This window comes from Fistularia commersonii, chromosome 14 (genome assembly GCF_037954325.1).
Source record: "Fistularia commersonii isolate RoL2024-O1a breed Wild chromosome 14, RoL_Fcom_v1.0, whole genome shotgun sequence".
NCBI classification, from domain to species: domain Eukaryota; kingdom Metazoa; phylum Chordata; class Actinopteri; order Syngnathiformes; family Fistulariidae; genus Fistularia; species Fistularia commersonii.
The window spans coordinates 2,789,250-2,809,467 of NC_141297.1; the positions used below are offsets into that span (position 1 = coordinate 2,789,250).

At 44.5% G+C, this 20,218-nt stretch overlaps 1 protein-coding gene across 2 annotated transcripts in view; it reads right to left on the reverse strand.

The window, feature by feature from the left end:
* Window positions 1–19,763, reverse strand: part of dlgap4a (discs, large (Drosophila) homolog-associated protein 4a) — a 118,521-nt gene extending 98,758 nt beyond the window's left edge. For both annotated transcript variants that reach the window (XM_086159619.1, XM_086159618.1), the window contains exon 1: window positions 19,576–19,763. The gene's annotated coding sequence lies outside the window, so the exon portion shown is untranslated. The remainder of the gene's footprint in view (window positions 1–19,575) is intronic.
* Between the last annotated feature and the right edge of the window lie 455 nt (window positions 19,764–20,218).

The window sequence follows — 20,218 nt, forward strand, 5'->3', positions numbered from 1 at the left end:
AAGTTGTTCTTATTCTTCTTCTTATTTAAAATATAAATGCAGTTCCCATATTGTCTGCTAGGGATGCACAGTTTGAGTTTTGGCTTAGCTTCCAGGTCTGTAAGTAGCATTTTAACTTATTGTTCGAAATGTACCTGAGACATAGTCTTGTTGAAATTGCATTTACTTTTCCTCACGAATCTCAGTTTCTACGTCATGTATTTTTTTAAAGGAACAGTTCATGACATAGAGATATTTTTATCATTAACCTGCTAAAAGGAAACATTTGGACTTAGTCTTACTTCTCGGTAATTACGCTACAATTTTACCAATCTGGCCCCCTTGACATCAAAATTGTGCCGTATTTGGACCAAAATGAGTTTGACACTCCTGGTCTAACACGCTGTCCCTCTGATGGACCCTCATTCCTGATCCTGATCCTGTTTAGGTCCTGATTCTGTTCTATTTCAATGACCAGAAGGTCTCGCAGGTGCAGGAAAAAGCCTGAAACACTGGACTTCCAAAAGCCACATCCTCCGCCGGGCCTTTCAGGGAGATGATCTCGAATCGGAAGTCCCTCAGACCTCCTATACACATCGTAATCGAGTATTTAAGTCTCGTTGTGGACGTTTGTCCTTTGGGCCGGTGGTGATTAATGTGCCCTCAACTTGGGCTCGTGCTTCCACCAGCGCTCTGCGTCAGAAGGAAGGGGGTTTGTGATTCAGACCGCAGAGCTCGGCCGCCGGGGATAATTCCCGACATCAGCACAACCAGCTGAGCACATCAAATAACACTCTGTGAGTCAGCTAGTTTGCCGGCTAGTTAGTTAGAGGTTGATGATTCAGATTCACTTCCGAAGGGCGGAACTCGGAATTCGTGCTCGTCCCTGGATCGCAGGACGATACGGTAGCATGTTAGCACGTTAGCACGTTAGCCCAGGGCCGGCAAAACCGCAGCTCCCAGCCGCTTTTGAAAATAATCAACCGGTATTTAATTAAAACGTATCTCATTTTAGCTTGCTCGTTTTTAAAAAGCAATTTTAAAGTTGAAGATGATCTATCTTTCAATTGTCTTCTAATTGTCTCTATATTTATATTCATATTTATTGAAACTATAACTGTTACACTGCTGTGACAAAAGAATCCCTATGGGGATCAATGAATATAAAGTTCAGTAAATTCAATAAATAATAACATAATTCTAATAAAGATAATTCTACATGCGATATAATTCAATAAAGTTTATTTTTATTGAATCGATAAAGAAAAGTTTAATAAATTCAATAAATAATAATATAATTTCATTAAAGATAATTCTAAATACCATATAATTTGATAAAGTTTATCTTTATTGAATCAATAAATAAAAAGTTGAATAAATTCAATAAATAATGATAATATAATTCTTATAAAGATAATTCTAAATGCGATGTAATCCAATAAAGTTTATCTTTATTGAATCAATAAAGAAAAAGTTTGATAAATTAAATAAATAATAATAATAATAATTCTAATAAAGATAATTCTAAATATGATACAATTCAATAAAGTTTTTCTTTATTGAATCAATAAAGAAAAAGTTTAATAAATTCATAACATAATAATATGATTTTAATAAAGATAATTCTAAATACGATACAGTTCAATAAAGTTTATCTCATCTTATCTTATGATGATCTTGTAATATCTAAATAAAACGTGTTAAAAATTTTGTTGCTCTTAATAAGCGACTGCAAGGACGGCATTTTTGTTTTGCTCCCGGCAGATAATTTGTTTGGCTTTTTTTTTAAATTCATAAATACAAGAATTACTTAAATAGACATTAAATATTTCGCTCCAAATTGACCTTCAACACGACATCTTTTTTTTTTTCAGAGTTCAAAATATTTTGTTGCACCCAGAAATGTGTTTACTGATTTAAAAAAATGCAGCACATACTTTGTTTATACATAGCATAAATGCAAAAAAAAAAAAAAAAAAAAACACAACACATATTTTGTTCATACATAGCATAAATGCAGAAAAAAAACAAAGAAACAAAAAAAAAAACGTTATATGCCATGTTCATTAATTTTAAATTTCAAATGGCTCTTTGGGTGCCAAAGGTTGCCGACTCCTGCGTTAGCAAGACGAAAAAGCCGCAGATCGCACAAAGGGGGTTGTTTAGTTTACGAATGAATGACGGCCGCGTTGAAAGGACAGTTTTAAAAGCAAACAACCTTCGGATTCGTTCACTTTGGTTTTCACTTTTCCCCTCGACTGAGACACTCCTGTCCCTGGTCAGCCGGGATGAGAGGAGCCGTATGTCATGCAGCCCAACAAAAGAAAAAGAAAGAGAGGATGTTCGCCATTAGCATACCAAACACCGCGCGTATAAATAATTCAAAAGTTACAGTTTCTCCGCTCAAGGATACATCACTCAGAACCGGGGCTCAGCATTTTGGGCGCCGTGAAAAATCTGATAATGAAATGCTGCATGCAAATCCGTGGCACATGTTGAACCGGCGAGGCCGCCTTGATCTCAGAACAAAGTGGGTCCGATCAATGGAGGAGGTTTCCCATGAATCAAACCCGGACAGAACGACGCTGATGAGTTCGGGAGAATCAATCCGTCTGTGCGTTTTTGTTTTTTTTTTTTTTTTTTTTTTTTTTTTTTTTTTTTTTTTTCCAAGGCTGAGCTTCTGAAGCCCCGGCAGCGAATTAAACCAGCCGGAAAAGCAGAAAATACAGAAATGTAAGCAAATATCTGGTTAGCATTAGCATAATCCACACTCGTGCCATGAATGCGAGTCTTTGCTTACGTAACGCTGGATCTCACCTTCACCCTTTCACCATGCGAGCTGCTAACCGGGTCATCTGGGGGGAAATTCGGGAATCAAACCGCCAACCAAACCACCACCGCAAACGCAGAACAAATAATAACCTAAAACGCTAGGTCACATGACTCCTGCATGGTGACTTAGCATCGTATGCACTTTTTTTTCAGCATTGTTTGCCGTCTTTTTTTTGTACAATCCAAATTCCAAGATACAATTTGTTTGTAAAGTCAGATTCTCCGTCAGCTTGAAGCTGCTGGGTTTCGTTTTGTTTTTTTTTTTTTTTGCAATTTAAAGTCATACGAGCTGCTGGGAAGTTCAGTGGAGAAGAAGGTTGGATTTTTGTGTGGAGTCTCCATGTTCTCCGCGTGTCTACGTGAGGTTCCTCCAGGTTCTCCGGGTTCCTCCAAAAGTCCAAACACATGCAAGAGGTTCATTGGAGAAGCTAAATTGTCCAGATATGTGAATGAACGGATGAATGTTTGGATGTCTCTACATCAGGGGCGCCCAATACGTCAATCGCGGTCTATCGCTCCATCGCATCCTGGTATAAAAGAAACAGATAGCTAGCGCTAGCTTGAGTTACCTAGTTGTCCTCCAATTTATTTATTTTAAACTTAAGATGGGGCTTATGTCATTTTCTTAGCATGTTTGCCTCGTCTGCCGGTCTAGTGCAGCTACACCCAAGAAGGGAAATGTTGAGCGGCATTTTGGGATTGACTGAGGAGGAAAAGGTGAAGGAACTAAAATTGTCCACTTATTTAAGGGAGTCAGCCTTTTCCCACATGATGATCATCAAGTCGAAACAGCGTTCTACCATGACTGATGATCATTTGGAAGCGTGCTAGCACAAGTAGCAGAGCAAGTCAATAACAAAAAATGTCTGGAGTTGTATTGTGCAATCTGGTTTCATGCAGTTATGCAAGAAACGTCAACATATATTGTACATATAAAAAATTCTCAATATTTTTATGCATAAATATATGTTTTGCATTTTTATAGGAGGTGGATCATTTTGAGTTGGACCTTTTATAAGTAGCTCACATGCTGAAAAAGTGTAAGACGTCATCATAATGAGATTTACAAACATAGGAACCCCTATAGAGCAGCTTATTCCCCGAAAAAGATGAGGTGTCGCGAGGAGAATCCCTGGAATCGGGAGCGCCCCCTACTGTGAGGCAGGAGAACGGCGTGCCTCACCTGGTGGCTCCTTGTTACTGTTTTATGATTGCTCAGCACAAGAAATTAGTAACACACATACAGTTGTTGACAAATTGGAAATATAGTTCATAAAGCAAAAGAGTTTAAACATCTAAGCTGAACAGTCTTAGTGCAGAGCATGCCAGGGGTCAGCCGTCATAGCGCAAGCTACGTTGAGGCTTGACCGTCGGTTGCCTCACCGCACGTCTCTTGTAAATGTGCAAATCCACCCATTTGAATAAAAAAAAAAAACAATCTAAAAACAGGTGAAGTTCAATGAAAAATACTATAATTTCACGTTTTTTTTTTTCTTTCCAAGATTGGCAAGTGAGGCACGGCTTCTCCTGCCTCCCCTGACTGCACATCACTGACGTTTGTCCAGCACCCAGTGATCCCGGCTAAATGCTAAGTGGTACGGACGACAAATGAATTATTTTCCATTTGATATCATGAACCGTTAGCAAAAGGAGTGCTTTCAATAAAGCCGAATGAGACATTTCACACTATCAACATCACCGGCGACCGAGCCGAAAGACCAAAGCGGCCAAAAACTCAGCGCACCCAAATTTCAGCAACCGTGCCAGAAACACGGGGATGTAAATCCGAGAGTTTCTCAGAGCGGGAGGTTCCTTGCTGAGGAAAGGGGGCGAGGCCGCCGCCAGGCCAGAGACGAGGAGGAACGCTTGAAGAATGGACGCCGCCGTCGTTCCAGCTCGAAAACCGACAACAGGGAGTGAAAAATACAGGTGGGTAAACACAATAACGGTGGCGTCTCATAAACAAAAAGGATGGTACGGGGAGGGGAGATGTGGGAATTTAAGCGATGAGGAGCCGCCGCTGCACGACAAGCGACTGTCACGGCGTGATCGATGGAGCGTCGAGTCAAGAGCGAAACGAAAAACGCCCAAAAAACGCCTACGAAACCGTGACGACAGAAATGTAAGAAAGAAAGAAAAAATAAAGGGTCGGGGAATCAGGTGGAAGTGCAGCGCCGCCTCCCCACTGTGGGTGATATCGAGTCAGTTAGCCTCCAAGCTAGCGGCTAGCGGTGGACGCTTGAAAAATGGGATATTGCATAATCAGGTGACTCCGCAAAGACGATGGACGGATGAAAGAGGGGCAAGATCAGCGAGCGAGAGGAGAGTCGCCCCCCCTCGGCTTCAAGGAGGGACAAAGGACGAACGGAGGATATATAAACAATTCTGAGCTCAGCTGTTTCCCGCGCCAGGACAAAGACCGTCCTCGGGCTAAACGCTAAGAGCAGGAAGCGTCAGCCGAGGAGCCGACACGTACTCCGATAGATCAAAAAAAACAGAAACTTCCATTGATATGTTTGTATTTTTGCGTCCAATTTCAAGACCTCAGGAACTCCGACTTTCGGCTCATCAAAAGTAAACGCGGCATCTTTGAGCCACTGGATTAGCAAATGCTAGCTCGCCCGGCTAAATTCGGCAGAGGCGTAAGCCTGACAGAGGGGTTGAAGGTGGAGGCGGGAGTGCGTCTGGGAATCCACATGGTCTATAACCGTTTGCGGACGACGTTGTGATGTGTTGTGGAAGCAGGGAGTGGTTGGAGGAACATCTAGAGAGGTGAACGGGAAAGGAGAGGAAGGACGGTTAGCTGCAGGACGGCAGAATCTGTGTGGGGAAGTGAGGAAACCAAGTGGAACAGTGAGGCTACAGTGAGCGGAGATGGAGGAAAAGTGTCGAACAGGGACGTCCAACTCATTTTGGTCCACATACGGCCTAATTTGATGCCAAGAAGGTTTTGCTTTGTCCAAACTTCCTGTATCCACACCAAGCATACAGGTGTCTCATTAACCTCAACGGACAAATAAGAAGCGGTCCATTTCCCTTGGAAAACCCTACACTCCGTGTCCGTTTTTCTCTTTTTCAATAACGACATCTTGATGATGAGGGTGTCGGGTCCAACGGAAAAGTAGGTATATTTCTAACAATAAGTAAAAATGCTATTTACAAACCCGGAAGCCGTATTGCTGCCATCTGCTGTAAGTCACATAGTGTTGTGTCATGTTGCTAACACTGTGCTAAAACAGTGCACGCCTAGCAGACAATATAGGAACTGCATTTCTATTCTAAAAAAGCAGTTGATGATTTTTAGATATTCTTTCAAATTGTCCATTTATTCCGCGGGCCGTATTGGACCCCCTGGTGGGCCGATACCGGCCCGCGGGCCGTACGTTTGACACCCCTGGGTCAGCGTGGCTCAAGGTGTTAGCGAGGTCGTCTTTTGAAGCAAACATTCCTGGTTTGATTCCCGGCTCCTCCAAGCCTGTCGAAGTTTGGAGCTGCTCTGTTCCTTTGCTATTTCCCGCTCACGGTTCATCCATGATGGGTTCGATGCAGCAAATTTCACCGATGTTGTGCTTCATGTTGAACTGCATTCCTTCTTCTAAAAAAAAAGAAGTCGGCAAGAGCAGACGCGTCGTTCCATACATCTGGACAATTTAGGGTCTCCAATGAACCTCTAGCATGTTTTTGGACTGCCGGAAGTGGGAATCCAACCTGGGACCGTCTTGTTGTGAAGCTGCTCCGAAAACACAGCTTTTGACTGAAGAATCCCGACAGGAAGCTCCTTCAAAAATACACCTGAGTTGGTTTTTACGTCCCCTCTAATGTCACCACTCATTCCCCCCCCCCGAGGGCTAATGTGTTCATCTGCTAGCACGGGGAGGGATAACGATAATATCCCCCTTTATGGCTCCGCGCTTCGGAAACATCCGCGGCGTTCCCCTCGTTCCAAGGCGGCGTAAACGTCGCGGCGTCGACCCGCATCTCCGTCATCCTCGGGAGGAGACGGAGCGTCGGCCATCCGGGGACAATGCGGCAGTTAGACGAGCGGCTACGCTACAGTCGTGGCGTGGCTGGTTCAGCTGAAGGAGAAGCACTCACACCAATACTAATGAGACTCCACGCGGCAGAAGACCAAAGTGTATGCAGTAGCATCGCGCGAAATGGGATTTTTTTTTTTTTTTTCTATTCTTCGTTTTCCATCTCAATCCCGCTCGGGGGTCGGTGGTGGCGAGACCCCCCCCCCCCGGCGCCGACCGCAAAATCGTTCGCGTCGCCGTCGGTAGCGACGAAAGCTAGTCGTCGTCGAGGAAGGGGGCCAATTAGACGTACGCGCCGATTCGCTATGAAAGATAGCGACGGCCGGCGGCGCAGATGAAAGCGCGAGCAGTCACCTTGCCGCTTCCCCCCCAGATGAGATTCATCACCGCCCCCGACAGATTAATTACGAGCAAAATTAGCTTGTGATGACGGACAGATGCTCTCCGTGCAGGTGGCGGATCTTGAATCGACCCCCGTCATCTCCTCGCAGCTGCGTTGAAGCCGAGGTCCGTTCGGCGAGGGGTTCGTCCCGACGACCCCGTCGGGGATCTTGGATCCGCTAAGGTTTTTTTCCCGATACGAGGACGAACCGACGGACGAGCTAAAAAACCGAGGTGCGCTAGGAAATCGGAGAAGCCGGTTCTTCTGCCTGCGTCGCTAATCCTGCCGCAGTAACGGAGCAACACGGGTTTCTGTGTTACATCACACGCTTTCTCTTCGGCGGGAACGCAGCGCGGCCCGTTTTTTAAATGAAAAATCGCGATTAAAACATTTCTTTTTTTTTTTTTTTTACGGCTTTACTTCACACACGTGACTTTGAGCGGCGGCTAAAAGTAGCGAGCTTCATTTGGCACATCAAGAGTAATTGTACAAAAATGAATACTTAATAGCAGAGAAGAAAAGAAGGGGGATTTTTTTTTTTTTTTTTTTTTTTTTTTTTCCAATGCACATTTAAAGAGAGCGAGCTCATTGTTATGCAAATCTTCCCGCACTTCTAATCGCCAAAGATAAAAACACAGAGCTCCAGATAGTGTATCAACTTAGCAGCGGAGGATTTTATAACCCGGGGATTAACAAAGGACACGACGCTCGGAAAACGTGGAGGGAACACTCTTGGGTCGACACCGGTATTGGCAAATAATCTAATGATAACCTGATCGGTGACACAGTAATGAATAGAATAGAGTGCAGCTTCAAGGTTATAAGTGTGTGTGTGTGTGTGTGTGTGTGTGTGGGGTGAGTGATCATGAGAGTTTGTGTTCAGCGGTCCTGTGGGACATGTTGCATCTATCTGTGAAACGGGAGACAGGCTTCAAATTGCCTCACCGTCGAGGATGACACAGCGCAGTATCACTCCTCCCAGCTACAGTCGGGAGTTTTCGTGTGTGTGTGTGTGTGTGTGTGTGTGGGAGACGAGGCGGCGCGGGGGTGTAATGTCACAGGGTTGTTCTTGAATCTTGGCGGGGCCTCGGCTCTGAGATCTCCCGGTCAGCAAAGCTTGTACGGCGTGAAAGACGGTGGCGGGGGAACCTTCTCCCGAAAATACATCAGGATTCCTGAAGAGCGTTTTTTTTTTTTTTGATTCGCTCGTGTTCACAACATTTCTTGCGTTTGCGTCTCGGCGCCATCTCTCGCCGACGTCTTGACACGCCGGCGTTCGTCTCATGTGCTGTACGTGCAACTCCCTGCACTGCGAGTTTAAAACCCGAGACAAAGAGGCACTTCCCACTCGCGTCTGCCGGCACTTCTCACCCCGAGTTCCCAACCGTTTGCGTTTCCGACTGTTCAAACTGTAGCTTTTCTCACGGAAAGGGACACGACCGTGACCGAGGAACACTGGATTCACAAACTCAAGGGCTTCAAAAAGCAATGTCACAATTTACCTGTTAGATTTCACACAATCTGGCACAATTTTGTTGTGCGGGGAAACATACATATAACAGTAAAACACTTTGAATCTTTTGAATCATTTGATTCTTTCGAATCTTTCGAATCTTCTGAACCATTCGAACCTTTGAATCTTTTGATTCTTTTAAAGCCCACAGAATCAGCTGTACTTACGAAACCCTGCAATCTAATACCTCTTCTGGGTAAACCACATTCAACATTACACCATCAATCAATCCATGTCAACGTGTGGGTTGTCGTCTTGCAGCCCACACGTTAGCTGCCGATGCTAGATCTAACTCCGAAGCCAGTCCGCAAAAAAAGACGTCACACTTGTATTCTTCAAACCGATCCTGGTCTGGGTATTAAAAAAAACACAAATCGACAAAGGTGCGCGGATAGCAGAGCTTGAGCAGAAAGACTCATGAAGACTTGTATACCCTCTGAGGACACCCGGACACAAGATCAAGAACGTGGTGTGTGCTGGAAAGTGCAAGGAGGATTGCGATGACCTCTGCGCTGGTGAGAAAAAACAAGCCTCCGCACAAACGGACGGCCCGGCCGCAGGAGAGACGCCTCTTCAGGTCAGGATTCTGCGGTCCACCTACATGCGAAGGACAAGGGCCACTCTTTTGGAGTCTGCATTCTGTCCAGAGAGGACAAGTGGTTTGTAAGAGTCAATGAAGGGATCTTTGTCAAACTGGGCCTTCACTCAACGGATAAGACGGCACACAACCTTTCTCCTCGGCACGATGTCGCATTGAGATCCATCCCAAGACAGATCAACCGGCAAGTACCCGCAGATCCATCTGCACCCTGCAAGAGAAGATCCACAACCCAAACCAGGCCCGCGCGACTACCTCTTGAACCTCAACTCTGGCGGTGAGTTTTATTTTACACAACCTGCCCTTTAGCCTTAAAATTACTTGTTAGGATTCCAACTCCGGGTGAGTCCCTTGAATCGGTACCTTTGTTCCCAAAATGAAACTCAGGAAATATCTCATTTGTTATCCGTCACGAACCACCTCACTTGGACCAACGGCCAATCCCAGCAGGTACATACCGGAAACTCCCAACGGTCACCTCTCGTATCAGAGTCTAGTTGCCATGACGAGGTTTCGGCAACAAGGACTCATAAGTGACAGTTATGATTAGATGTAGCCAAATAGGGGTTTGAAGGTTGAGGGAAACAAAAACGGGTCCGAGGAGGACTCTGGCCTGCATGATGTAGAGCAGAAAGTCGATGTAGTCAAAGTAGTCTTTGGAGGATTCCACAGCATTTAGGCCACGTACCTAACAAACTACAGCGGTCCCTTAAGATACGCATTCCATTCATCCCAGAAGTTTACATAATATAGAAAAACCCTTAAAAAGAAGGATATGAATAATGCAGGGGACATCAAAAAGAAAAATCATGGTTATGTAAACTTATAGTGTTTAGCTTAATGTCCACAGAAAGCATCTTGTTTCTGGGTTCACCGCTTGCTTTCTTAGGGCCCGTGAGGATGATTATCAAAAAATACACCAAATAAGGACGAGGATACAAAGTGATGCCGCACAAGAGGTAGGAAAATATACAAAATATGCGTACTGTACCGACTAACCAAGTGTCCGATGGATGCTTGAAACTGCGAGCAACGTATTCGAGTTGCGGGAGCAACTGATTATCTTACGCTCGTATTCGTATCGTGACATTTTAAAATTTGCTTCTTATCTTAAAAATCATAAATAAAGTGATCTTAAGGGTCCATTGTACTCCCCAATTGCAGAATTGGACACGCGACTCCTACGATAGACACAAGACACCCCTACTTTCCCTTTTTATCTACATGTAAGTCGGTACCCGTCATCATTTTGCACGTCGGCGACCCCGCGCACGGGGAAGGATTTAAAAATCCGAGCAAAGCCTCGGTGTGATTTCCAAGTCGTCGAGTTGAGCCGGGTTTTAATCAGCGGTTCACGAAGGGCCAGCGAACTCCCTTCTCCAAATCCTGCGCTCAAATTAGTACGTGTGCATGTCGGAGACAGAAACCCCGACCCAACGATCGGTTAGCCGCTGCTCGGCGGAGGCGCTGGATTTATTTGCGCGAATTCCTGCGATAAATTCGATGAGAGCGCCAAGATCCCGCTGCACGTCTTAAAGGTCGGTGTCTTCCTTGAGAAAAAGCGGGTTATTTGAAATTAAAAGCGTATTAACGACAGCAAGGGAGAGCAACTTCAACACGTGCAAATATCCTTTATTCGGATCAGGAAAAACAACCGTTTAAAACGTGACCCCAAGCTAAATTCCATGTGGAAAACCGGCGCTATCGCTAACAAATGAATGAACGGATGAAAATATCGGTACTTTCGACGGCAGTTTCTCGCAACCGGACGCTCATTTCTTTTAGCTTTAGATGTGACGATTGTAGAGGTGTCTAAACATTTATTATTTTCCAGAAAGCCACGTACAGGACTGTCCCAGAAAATTAGGATATTGTGATAAAGTTCTTTATCTTCTGTAATGCAATCACAAAAACCAAAAATGTCATAAAATCTGGATTCATCACAAATCAACTGAAATATTGCAAGCGTTTTATTATTTTAATATTGCTGATTATGGCTTACATCTTAAGAAAACTCAAAAATCCTATCTCAAAATATTAGAATATCATGAAAAAGTAATTTTTGTTTTTTTTTTAAATTTCATTAGAGAAGATAAAGAACTTTATCGCAATATTCTGATTTTCTGAGACAGTCCTGTGTAACCAAAAATTAACACCTTTCTTGGATCTTGACAGGGAAAAAAAAAATCAGAAAATAAATAATAACATTATTAATGAAATAAATAACACTATTTATCAAGTAAATAAGAATAAGAACAACTTTTTTTATCCCAAAGGAAATTGTTGTCAGAGTTTCAAGTAAAACATAACAATAATAAATAATATTAGGAAATTGTATATAATAGTATATAGTATATAATAGTATAATAGTATATAACATAAATAATAGTAATAATTCAAGTTTTTCACAGAAAAAAAAACTTTGCGTTCTATGCATGTTCAAGTCATGAATAAATGATCCAGAATGAAAAAAATAATAATAATAACGCATCTCTGGTATTATTCAGGAACCGGGCAAAATGTGGAGTTAGCGTAGCGCCGTTCTAGCTAGCTTTCGGCTAATATTACCCTCGCGTTTTGCGGAAGCGTCGCCACTTTTCACGGTGGAATTTTGACCAGAAGGAGATAAAAAAATCAGGAGAAGACGCCGTGACATGTGACGGGGGGGTTGAGGACGATCACCCGGCGTGGTTGGCGAGACGCGGGATGGCGGCCGGCCCTGATGACGTGACACGTCTTGTCCATATGGCGCTCTGTGACACGAGCGCACCCCGGGGTCAGCGCTTGATTTGAGCGGATGTAATCGCTAGCAGGAGCCAGAAGGCCGACATCCCACGATGTTAATCTTCAGAAGGCTCCCCTCCCTATCCGGCCCGTTCTCCGAGACGCATGAATAGTTGACGAGTTCTGAAATATATATGAACGTAAAGTTCACATCATAACTAATAACTAATGGATAGAGGATTCATTTGTTCATTATTCATTTATCATCTATAACGCTTATCTTACATTCGGCGAGGACCGCCGGTCCATCGTAGGCCACATACAGGAATGTCTCAGAAAATTACAATATGGTGATAAAGTTCTTTATCTTCTGGAATGCAATTAAAAAAAATTACTTTTTCATGATATTTTAATATTTTGAGATAGGATTTTTGAGTTTTCTTAAGATGTAAGCCATCATCAGCAATTTTAAAATAATAAAAAACTTGCAATATTTCAGTTGATTTGTGATGAATCCAGATTTTATGACACTTTTGGTTTTTGTGATTGCATTACAGAAGATAAAGAACTTTATCACAATATCCTAATTTTCTGGGACAGTCCTGCACGTGGCTTTCTGGAAAATAATAAATGTTTAGACACCTCTACGATCGTCACATCTATAGCTAAAAGAAATGAGCGTCCGGTTGCAAGAAAATGCCGGCGAAAGTACCGATATTTTCATCCGTTCATTCATTTGTTAGCGATAGCGCCGGAATTTAGCTTGGGGTCACGTTTTAAACGGTTGTTTTTCCGTTCACTGCTGCCTCACTCATCCCCCGTTATTAGTTTCCTCTTTAACTGATCCGAATAAAGGATATTTGCGCGTGTTGAAGTTGCTCTCCCTTGCTGTCGTTAATACGCTTTTAATTTCAAATCTTCTCGTTTAATTTTACATGCAAAATAATGTCGGTGCATTTATATGATCATTAATGATTTTAAAGTTGAAAAAAAAATGCAAATATTTAAATTGCAATTTTCGTTTTGTTCAATTTACATAACGCCTGGTTTGCCCTTGAATACAAATTAAATAAGAAATGTGGCCTGTGGGCTAAAATAACTGCCAATCCTTGATATAGAGAATGACAACCAGAATAAATGTGACTAAATGTAATGTAAAATAAATGTAATTACTCCTGCGTGTTAAATAACTCGGAATTTATCACTCGTTCAAATCCCAAATGTTATATATGCATTTGTATAGATGTAAATAAAATGAATAAAATTAAAAACTATTTGCTCTGTTCCAAAGCTAGTTTTCACTGCTGCAGTGTTTTTGGATGCATCTTTCGTGAACATATCGTAGTTTGGCTTGTAATTCTTTTGTTTTTCTGGAAGGCTAACTTTAGCATACTTAGCTCCGCATTTGGTGTCAAAATGCAAGCGTAGATCTTTGACAACTACAAAAAACATAGAGGTTTTTCCTCCTTGAAGCACAAACATGTATTGGCCTTCCATCTGCATCAACTTTTCTCTTCCTGGACATTTAAGGATCATTGTTTTTTCTCAATCCCACTTGCTGATGTGGATCTAATGGCGGGATGCCGCCGCTTTGCGTGTAGCACGATCGGCGTGACTTGTGGGAAATGTAGTTTATGTTCAATGCACGCGTTTGACGTATTTATTTTAACACAATCAGACCTTTTAAGACACATTTGGCCCGCGGGCCTTGAGTTTGTCACATGTGCTGCGGAAGCATACAAGTCACGGCACTGGAGACCCTAAATTGCATGTGAATGAGCGGATGAATGGTTGTCATTCTCCGTATGATGCTAGGATTAGCACACAGAATGAATGAGTGAATGACCTCTCGTTGACTTATTTCAAGCCGACTTGAAGCTCCGCCTCCAGCCCGTCCCCAGAGTATTCCTACAAAACGACAACCTCCGACGCCAAGAGGCGCCGCACAAAGCCAAAGTGAAGCCTCTGGAAATTCCCCCTTTGCGGTCGCTAAACAAAATATCCCAGAGCCCGGAGTATCGGCCTCCTATTATTCTCCGCAGCCTCCTTGGCGCCGGTCTGGATCGCTCATCTGCCACTTCTTGCGTACAGCAAATGCCTCTCAGTCATGCCAGACAGCTTCTCCCGCGGGCCCGTTTCACATCTTCGCCTCAAATAAAGCGTTTGTTTGCGTCTTCGGGCCGCGGGGCGGAAGATGCATTTCCATTTAATTAGAATTTTCCAACACCGGGAGAAAAACGTTATTGTTCGGGCGACGATCGAAAAAAAAAAAACGCGGATCCGCACGGGGACGTCAAGACGAACAAACAGCTGTTGCTTGGATCTTCCCCCGCTCCGGACACACGAGACATAATTAATCACCAGGGGGACGCCGACTCATAATTGCGGCGCGCTGATTAATTGTCCCCGGTGAGTAACGTTCAGCTTAACATGCAAATTCGTGTCAGAGGAGCCGTTTGGGCGACGCAGCCCAGGCGGGGATTTGTTGTAAAACGACACATGTGGAGAGATAACGTGGGGCGGCCTACTGTAAAACCAGCCGTCTCTATTTCGGGAACGAAACGCGCTTTTCCGACCGGCTATCGTAGGATTCGATTCGTCCTTGGAGACGAGATGAGAGGAGGAGGAGGTCTTTCCGGAACCAGATGGCTGACGGTGCGGATTCGCGTCAAACTTCGGGAAGATCTCGTGAGAGGAGAGGAGGGGGAAGGGAGGGGAGGTTGTTGACCCCCCCTGGCGGGAAAGGTCACCGACTCAGCAGTGCGGCACGACATCGGCGGAAACCGGCTCGTCAGATGAAGCGGGAACGCCGAAGTCGGATTTCCCGGGAGGTGAAATCAAGGAGATGAGTTGGCGAGCAGACGGGAGCGGAGAAAACACCTCGGCGGACGGGTTTCCTCCGGCCTGAACCCGAGTTACGCGGGTGCCTTGTTGCTATGGTGAAACGTGGCGGCGTGACATCTCCAAAAGATGCCGAATTTGTGCCGTCCCGCTCGGCGGTTAGCGCTTCTGCCTCGCAAACGGAAGCTCCCGGGTCGGCCTTCCTGCTTAGAGGCTCCATGGGTTCCTCGGGGTTCTCCTGGTTCTTCCTGAGACCCAAACACCATCCAGACGGTTATGTCTCTTTATGATGTGTGAATGAAAGAGTGAATGGTTGTGTCTTTATGAGACGTGTGAATGAATGAGTGAATGGTATGTATTTGTATGACGCTTGAACGACGGGGTGAATCATGGAATTTCTCTCGATGTAACTTGTGAATGAAAGAGTGAATGAAAGAGTGAATGGTTGTGTCTCGATGTGACGTGTGAATGAATGAGTGAATTGTATGTATTTGTATGATGAGAGGGTGAACGATTGCATGTCTCTATGACGTATGAATGAGAGGGTGAATACTTGCATGTTTATTACTTGTGAATGAGTGATTGAATGGTCGGACGTCTCTATGTGACGTGCGAATGAGTGAGTGAATTACTACATGTGTTTATGTGATGTATGAATGAAAGAGTGAATGGTTGTGTCTCTATGAGACGTGTGAATGAATGAGTGAATTGTATGAATTTGTATGATGGTTGATTAGAGGGTGAACGATTGCGTGTCTCTATGACGTGTGAATGAAAGAGTGAATGGTCGTGTCTCAATGTAACTTGTGAATGAATGAATGAATTCTATGTGCGGGTGAATGGTTGTATGTTTCTCTGACATATGAATAAAAGTTGAATATCTCTCCTTGATGTGTGAATGACAGGCTAAACCATCATATTTCTCTCCATGACCTGTGAATGAGCGAGTGAATGCTTGTATGTAGTATGTCTGTACGTCTGTCAATGAGACTTGTATGTCTATGACTTGTGAATGAGTGATTGAACTATTATACGTGTTTATATGACGTATGAAAGAGTGATTGCTCTTGTCTGTATGTGAGGTCTAATGAATGAGCGAATGTGTGTTTTTGAATAACGCTTGAATGACGGGGTGAACCATGGAATTTCTCTCGATGACTTGTGAATGAGCGAGTGAATGTTAACATGTGAATGAAAGAGTGAATGGTTGTGTCTCGATGTGACGTGTGAATGAATGAGTGAATTGTGTGTATTTGTATGATGCTTGATGAGAGGGTGAACGCTTGCATGTCTCTATGACATGTGAATGAGAGGGTGAATACTTGTATGTTTATGACTTGTGAATGAGTGATTGAATGGTTGTACGTCTCTGTGTGACGTGTGAGTAAAGAGTGAATTGTTACATGTGATTATATGACGTATGAATGAAAGAGTGAATGGTTGTGTCTCTATGAGACGTGTGAATGAATGAGTGAATTGTATGAATTTGTACGATGCTCGATGAGAGGGTGAACGGTTGCGTGTCTCTATGACGTGTGAATGAGAGGGTGAAAGGTGGTGTCTCGATGTCACGTGTGAATGAGTGAGTGAATTGTTAAATGTGTTTTTATGACGTATGAATGAGAGGGTGAATGGTTGTATGTCTCTATATGACGTGTGAACGGGTGAGTGAATGATTTTCGTCTACATGAGAGAGCTGCCACGCGTCATTACCCACATATATGAGTGTTAAGGACTCTATATCAGGGGTTCCCCCAACCCCGGTACCGGCCCGTGGATCATTTGGTCCACAAAGAAAATCTCATTCGACCTTACGGATCTTATTTTGAAATTTCCTCCACGCCGAACTCTGCCGTGCCTTTTCCACACATCGGCTAACGCGAGCTAGCCCTTGAAAACAACGAGTTAGAAACAACAGTCGCTTTTTGGGGAGAAAACAAGCAAGCGACGAGACCACAGAAGCGTCGCAGGCTGCCGGCCCAGAAAAAAATATCAAGATTCCTAGCTAAGTTGAGTGTAATGGTTGGATTCATATTAAAAACTGTGAACTGACAGGTTTTTAATTTGAACCCCCGCGCCGCTAACAGTCCACAGAAACATAAAATCGGTCCCTGGTAGCAAAAAGATTGGGTAACGCGGCTCTATATGATGTATGAAGGAGAGGGTGAACAGCTGAACGTCTCCATGCTACATGCTACATGTCCAAATAGCGATACAGACGACGAAATAACGAACGAATGTGAATTTACCCGGACGTGATTTTCTTTTCTCCTGGCAGATGTCATCCGTCTTCCATCCGGGTTGTTGCCCCGAATCATTCAATATAAGGCGTCGCGGCGAGTGACATGCAAGGCCGGCGAGCGCGACTGCACCGTAATTACCTTGTTGTGTATGTGGGCTGACCTCCCGCCCGTCACATACGTCTCATGAAGTCGCTCAGCTGAAGGAAAAAGCCACTAATGGTAGGAGGTGGAGGAGGAGAGGAAGCTAGTTTCTCTCCTAATTAGACAAAAACCTTCAACTGAATTGCTGCTTCAAAGTAAACTGAATAATTGACGTAAATACGAATGTGTGTTTTGCTGTTTAGAGCGCGCCGGACCAAAGGTTAAGGAGGATTTGGGTGATTATTTTTTGTCTTCTCGGGTCAGAGCTGACGGTGACGGATTCAAGGTCAGCGGAGGAACGCTGAGCGAACATCTAATCATCTGCGGTTTATATAGATTCGCATCATTTTAACGGTTTCAACCGTCATTCGTTCATTCATCCTGGAATTCCGGCGCTTTGGGGTCGGACGCCCCGGACCCGCCGATCGCACGAAGACGTCCGAACGTTCGCGTTCATCCGTCGTCTAGAAACACCAGGAGGACGGCAGGAGGTTCCCATCCCACGTGCAATTAATCGCCGCTCATGTATGGATTCATTACATAAATGCAGAGTGATCTTGTATCTACAATTTGCACAATTTGAACAGGTAATTCATTTAAATACATGCATATACATATATATATACATAACATATATGTAAGTGTATATATGTATACATATATATCCATATATATGTGTGTGTATATATATATATTCACATATATATACTTTACATACATGCATATATATACACATATGTATACATACATATATCTATAAAAATACATACAGGACTGTCTCATAAAATTGGAATATTGTGATAAAGTTCTTTATCTTATGTAATGCAATTAAAAAAACAAAATTACTTTTTTAATGATATTCTAATATTTTGAGATAGGATTTTTGAGTTTTCTTTAAGATTTAAGCCATAATCAGGAATATCAAAATAATAAAAGGTTTGCAATATTTCAGTTGATTTGTAATGAATCTAGAATCTACGACATTTTTGTTTTTGTCATCGCATTACAGAAGATAAAAAAACTTTATCACAATATTCTAATTTTTCTCAGACAGTCCTGTACACACACACACACACGCACATATATATAAATGTGTATATCTACATATTAAATTATTTTATCCCTCTTTTTTTTATTTCTTTTCCTTAATTTTTTCCTTATGTTCACAACTTTGCCACTTGGGCACAAATTAAGTTTCTCTGATTCTGATTCTGATCTGTGATTGACAGGTCCAGGTTTAGCCCCGCCTCCCCCGATGAGCAGCGCAGGAAATGAACAAACGAATAAATATCGTTAATTCAACTATGTTGGTTTAGCGGCTGCTTATTTTTTTTCCCCAAATCGCACCTTTTTTTTTCCCGTGGAAGCCACGAATCACCGCGTCCCAGATGGTATTAAATGGGCTGTGAAAACGCTCCCCGCTTCTGTTAATTCGAAATGATTACCTGAGCCGAGTTATTTGACTCGCGGGTCCCGCGGGGCGACGACGGGATTGGGGGGAAAAAAAAACAAACAAAAAATAAATAAAAAAACCCACTCCCTTGACCTCCACCCTCGCATCGACTGCGGCGGGGCCCTCGGAAAACATCTCCTGCGACCTCGACCAGAAACGCAAACGTCCAGGGAAGGGGGCCTCCGTGTGTCCACGACCACGGATTTGCGTCATTAAACGGTTTCCCGATAACAAAACGGGCTTTTAATCGGCGAGAACGCGACAACAACAACAACAACAACAACAACAACAGGGACGACGACGACCCGATGCCTCTGAACACAAGGTGACAAGTTGTTTTTTTTTTACTTCATTCTAGAAATAATGCACCAAAAATAAAATAACATGCAAAAATCCAAGCGTGCACGCCGAGGATTTAATAACTTTACGGGCCACAGACCAGCAGCAGGCAAGAGAGCGCAATATATTCTGTTATTGCCGCAGGTCTGGTTCGGCCACCGTTCGATTATTCTGAATAAGGTTATTATTATGATTAAAAAATAAAGAAAAAAAGGTGTTAGTGGTGGTGGTGGAGGGGGGGGGGGGGGGGAGGGGGTTGCGGGCGGTCCCGCCGGGGCTTCCTGCAGCTCTGCAGCCTCCAGGTGAAGAACGACCCGTTCCGAGCAGGCAAGCCGTCACTTCCAACTCAAGAGCGGGACTGACGCTGCAGCGATGCGGCCCCCCCTCCTCCTCCTCCTCCCCGCCCCCATCCTCCACCATCCCCTTTTATTTAACATTATTCTTCTTATTTGTTTTTGTTTTTTTTTTTTACCGCAACGCCCGTCAATGAGCTTACCTTCCTCCTCGGGCTGCAGATGGGTGTCGGTCTCACACACGGATAGTTATCCCAGCACTTGCGCGTCGCCCGCCCGGCCGGAGGTAAACAAAACGCCGCCGGAAGGCGCCGGTCTCCGGCTCCGCGTCCGCGTCCGTGTCCGTGTCCGTGTCCGCTTCTCCCCCCCCACGCCCCCCCCCCCCCCCGCCGGGACGAGCTGCTCCGAACCCCCACCCACCCCCACCCCCCCACCCCGCGTCGGGGGTTGGAGAGGCTCACGGAGGGGTTCCCATCGCGGCGGGGGAAAAACGCAGTTCGGAGGCGGCCGGTGGTGCTGATGCTGCGGCTGCTGCTGCAGCGGCGTCCGCTCCGGCGAGACGTGGGATGAGAGAGGTGGGGGAGGAGGAGGAGGAGGAGGAGGAGGAGGAGGAGGAGGAGGATGGAGGTGGAGGTGGAGGTGGAGGAGGGCTGGAGGAGGGCCGGAGGAGGGGCTGGGGGCATCCGAGGGCCCGCGACCGAACACTCAGCTCCGGGGATGAACTCATCGGTACCAGAAATCGCGGTCTCATGAGCAAACGGTGGTTGATGAATCACTGCTGCTGGCGCGCGCGCGCGCGCGTGCGTGCGCCAGCGTGCGCGCGCGCGCGTATTTCCTGACCAGAGA